Here is a 4,669-nt window from a genome sequence, read left to right as displayed (position 1 = left end):
GTTGTCGTTAACACTGTAATGACAGGGTGACCAGATGTCATAACCGCAAAAGAGGACAATGCACCCCAAAATGTAGAACATCCAAGAAAAATGTAGGACATAAAAAATAAAAGCTAACACTCATGTATTACTTCATGTGGTTAATTTAAACATTATATTACTTATTAAATTTAAAACTATATTTCATACGGTTTATTAATTACAAGAAGGCTCTGCGCTGCCTGCAGGGGCCTGCTCGCAGTGAAAAGGAGGAAATTTTACTTCTTTTCCAGGACATGAGGTTAAAAAAGAGGATGTCTGGTCACCCTGCTGCAATGATGAGTGTATGTTTCTTGCTTCCTCACAAGCGAATGGCTGCTATTCATTCCTGTGGGCAAAAGTGCATTGCTGCACTTAGGGACATGGTGGCAGAGCAGGTATGGCCTGCACTCCAGCCCCTGACATAGTAGTCCAGCCAGGGCTGACATCAGAGTGTGGCACCCTTGGGGCAGATGCAGAGCCCAGCACCTCAGGGGAATCACTGCTGACATTTGCCCTGCTCCTGGAGATGTTTGGGGCCAGCCAGCAACTGGCTAAGTGGCCTGCCCTCCACATACCGCTATAGTAGATAAAGCTGTGGAGTCACATTTCTTGCAGGTAGTAGCAATGACAGTAGCATGCATGCCAACTGCACTCACTAGTATTCCAATTCCCTTTGTAGTATCACATGAGATCTGAGGGGACATGATGCCCTATGTGGCATTGTAGTGGGAAAAACATGGTGTGTGGCAACCAGCTGCTGCTGACTAAAATGCTGTTGCTACTACTACAAGCCTGCTTTCTGCCTGAAGAGAAGAGAAACCCACTCCTCTGCCACCACACTCACCAATAAACCATGGCCTAGGCACAGTGATTTGGCTCAGTAATAGTATGACATTCCAGTTCATGTCATACACAAGTAGGGACTGCTCAGGCCAAACTACTCCCTGAAGTTACCCCAAGGGCACACATACCTCCAAAGGGCACACCATACATGGTGCCTGATGAGCGTGTATATGTGAACATAAGAACAGCCCCACTGGATCAGGTCATAGGTCCATCTAGTCCAGCTTCCTGTATCTCACAGCGGCCCACCAAATGCCCCAGGGAGCACACCAGATAACAAGAGTCCTGCGTCCTGGTGCCCTCTCTTGCATCTGGCATCCTGACATAGCCCATTTCAAAAATCAGGAGGTTGCACATATGCATCATGGCTTGGAACCCATAATGGATTTTGCCTCCAGAAACTTGTCCAATCCCCTTTTAAAGGTGACCAGGCCAGGTACCATCACCACATCCTGTGGCAAGGAGTTCCACAGACCAACCACACGCCAAGTAAAGAAATATTTTCTTGTCTGTCCTAACCCTCCCAACACTCAATTTTAGTGGATGTCCCCTGGTTCTGGTGTTATGTGAGAGTGTAAAGAGCATCTCCCTATCCACTTTATCCTTCCCATGCATAATTTTGTATGTCTCAATCATGTCCCCCCCTCAGGTGTCTCTTTTCTAGGCTGAAGAGGCCCAAACGCTGTAGCCTTTCCTCATAAGGAAGGTGCCCCAGCCCCGAAATCATCTTAGTCGCTCTCTTTTGCACCTTTTCCATTTCCACTATGTCTTTTTTGAGATGCGGCAACCAGAACTGGACACAATACTCCAGGTGTGGCCTTACCATTGATTTATACAACGGCATTATAATACTAGCTGTTTTGTTCTCAATACCTTTTCTAATGATCCCAAGCATAGAATTGGCCTTCTTTACTGCCACCGCACATTGGGTTGACACTTTCATCGACCTGTCCACCACCACCCCAAGATCTCTCTCCTGATCTGTTACAGACAGCTCAGAATCCATCAGCCTATATCTAAAGTTTTGATTTTTTGCCCCAATGTGCATGACTTTACACTTACTTACATTGAAACGCATCTGCCATTTTGCTGCCCATTCTGCCAGTCTGGAGAGATCCTTCTGGAGCTCCTCACAATCACTTCTGGTCTTTACCACTCGGAAAAGTTTGGTGTCGTCTGCAAACTTAGCCACCTCACTGCTCAACCCTGTCTCCAGGTCGTTTATGAAGAGGTTGAAAAGCACCGGTCCCAGGACAGATCCTTGGGGCACACCGCTTTTCACCTCTCTCCATTGTGAAAATTGCCCATTGACACCCACTCTCTGCTTCCTGGCCTCCAACCAGTTCTCAATCCATGAGAGGACCTGCCCTCTAATTCCCTGACTGTGGAGTTTTTTCAGTAGCCTTTGGCGAGGGACCGTGTCGAACACCTTCTGAAAGTCCAGATATATAATGTCCACAGGTTCTCCCGCATCCACGTGCCTGTTGACCTTTTCAAAGAATTCTATAAGTTTCGTGAGGCAAGACTTACAGAAGCAATGCTGATTCTCTCTCAGCAAGGCTTATTCGTCTATGTGTTTTGAGATTTTGCCTGAGGGGTCTGCCTGCTTGCCTGGAACCCTATCTTCACACACTCAGACAGCATGCAAGAAGGATGAAGAGAGCATGTCTCCTCCAACAATGTCCAGTGGTGTCAAATGGTTGGTTGGCAACCTTCAGTCTCGAAAGACTCTGGTAGAAGCCTACAGCACCCGGTATTCCCAGGCGGTCTCCCATCCAAGTACTAACCAGGCCTGACCCTGCTTAGCTTCCGAGATCAGGCGAGATCAGGCATTTGCAGGTTGCTAAGTCACCTCCATCGCCATCCTCACTTTGTCTAGTGACCACAGCATGGAATGCATTCTCTCCACTGGTCACTAGAGAAAGCTACAGAGACTAGAGCACTGAATGTTGGAGGAAATAAGCTATCTCCAGTCTCTTGTGTGCTGGTACGCAAGAAGGAGATGGCACTGGAGTCCAGGCACACAGCAGGTTGGGTGAAGCAGGCACAGGACACTCCCCAGAGCCACTGAGTGGAGTTTTTATCAGGGGGTACAATGGTTCTTTTGGGCCCCTTCCCTTTTCCCTTCAAATGTGAATTTGGCTCCCTCTGGCTCTCAGGCTCCCTCTTCTATGCTGGGCCAAGGTACAGCATACCGCAGACATGTCCCTCTCAGAGGTCCTGCCAACTTGCTGCCTTCCCCAACAACCATCCAAGGTGAAGTTTTCAACTCACCTTGTGACTGGGCCAGTCCTGACAGCAAGGCTTCTATTTTGTTTCTCATGTCAAATGGTGAAGGGCACACCACTTTATGGATGGTGGTGGTTGAGCTGATGGTCATGCTTTTGCAGCATTGCATTGGAAAAGTCTGCTTTCTTGCCTTTATGACGCCACAGAAGAGCCTGCAAACAAATGAAAAGGAAGACATGCAGGAGCTTCAGTGCTCAGCAGCACATTCCCCTTCATCTCCCCATGACTCCTCACTTCCTCTCCTCCTCCTTTTGCCCTCCTACTTATCCCTCCCCAATTCTCTTTGCCACCACGGTCCTTGCCTCCCTCCTTCATCAAATGTCCAAATCAGTGGGGAGTAGTGGTAGGAGCAAGATATGAAGTTTCTCCTCCCTCCTGTTGTAGGCTTCCCAGAGGCAGCTTGGGGGCCACAGTGGGAAACATGATGTTGGACTAGAGGGGCCTATAGCCTGATCCAGCAGGACTTGTCTTTTGGTCCTATAAGTTTTGCAGTCAGTGAATGTGGAGATTCATTGAATGGTTGGCAACCTTCAGTCTCGAAAGACTATGGTATAAGCCTACAGCACCTGGTATTCCCTGGCGGTCTCCCATCTAAGTACTAACCAGGCCTGACCCTGCTTGGCTTCCTAGATCAGATGAGATTGGGCATGTGCAGGGTAACAGTTGCTAGATTCATTGAATGGATTGACTGAATTTTGGTCCTGCCTTTCTGCCCCCCATTGCCCTCAGGGCAATTTACAGCTTAAAAAATCAATTGTATATAGAAAGAGACTCTGATGTAATATAGTTGTAATATATATACAATTGCAAAAACAACTTGAAAAACAACATGATATGATCATTCCAAAACCACCAATAAAAGCAACATCAAGAATGAGCAGCAAGACATCTTTATGTCAAGCTCAGAGGCCTGGTGGAAGAAGAAGCTTCCTCAGTGGTCTCTAAATCTTGATGGGACAGGCCTGATTCCCATTCAGCACTGAGGGATTACTCTTGTTCTTCTAAGGAAACTCCAAAAGGCAAACATCTGGGGAAGAATGATAGTGTTGTTGCACAGTAAAGAGCTTGGATAATGAGAGAGCTTGCTTGCTGCACTGTGTTTTTCCCCCAAGTACTTATTGAGCCCAGATGGGGAAAACCCGGCCTGCTTAGTCATTGCTCCTGACTTGCTGATATTGGCCCTGAACTGCTGCCCATGTCATGTGTTTGTTCAAGTCATGTTCACCTTCAGCATTCAACAGGAAATTCCAAGAATCTAGGTTTGCTTGCTTTGCCTTTTTAAAAAGCACCTTTCCAGCTATTTTGTTGTTTGTAGAGAATTAGTTGATGGGCAGGCAAGACAGGGTTACCAACCATGGCTGAAGCTATTCCTGAAGCTGATTTTCTTAGTGAGATGTAATGTCATTCAGACAGGGAAACCCAGTTCAAATCACCAGGATTGCTTTTAGCAGTCTCCTAGAGATGGATGTTGTTTCCTAGAGAACCAGCAGCCCTAAGGCGAGAGAATCTGAGTAGG

The sequence above is a fragment of the Tiliqua scincoides genome, chromosome 2 (genome assembly GCF_035046505.1).
Source record: "Tiliqua scincoides isolate rTilSci1 chromosome 2, rTilSci1.hap2, whole genome shotgun sequence".
Taxonomy (NCBI): Eukaryota; Metazoa; Chordata; class Lepidosauria; order Squamata; family Scincidae; genus Tiliqua; species Tiliqua scincoides.
The sequence above is the reverse complement of the archived record's forward strand: the minus strand, read 5'-3'. Positions refer to the sequence as shown.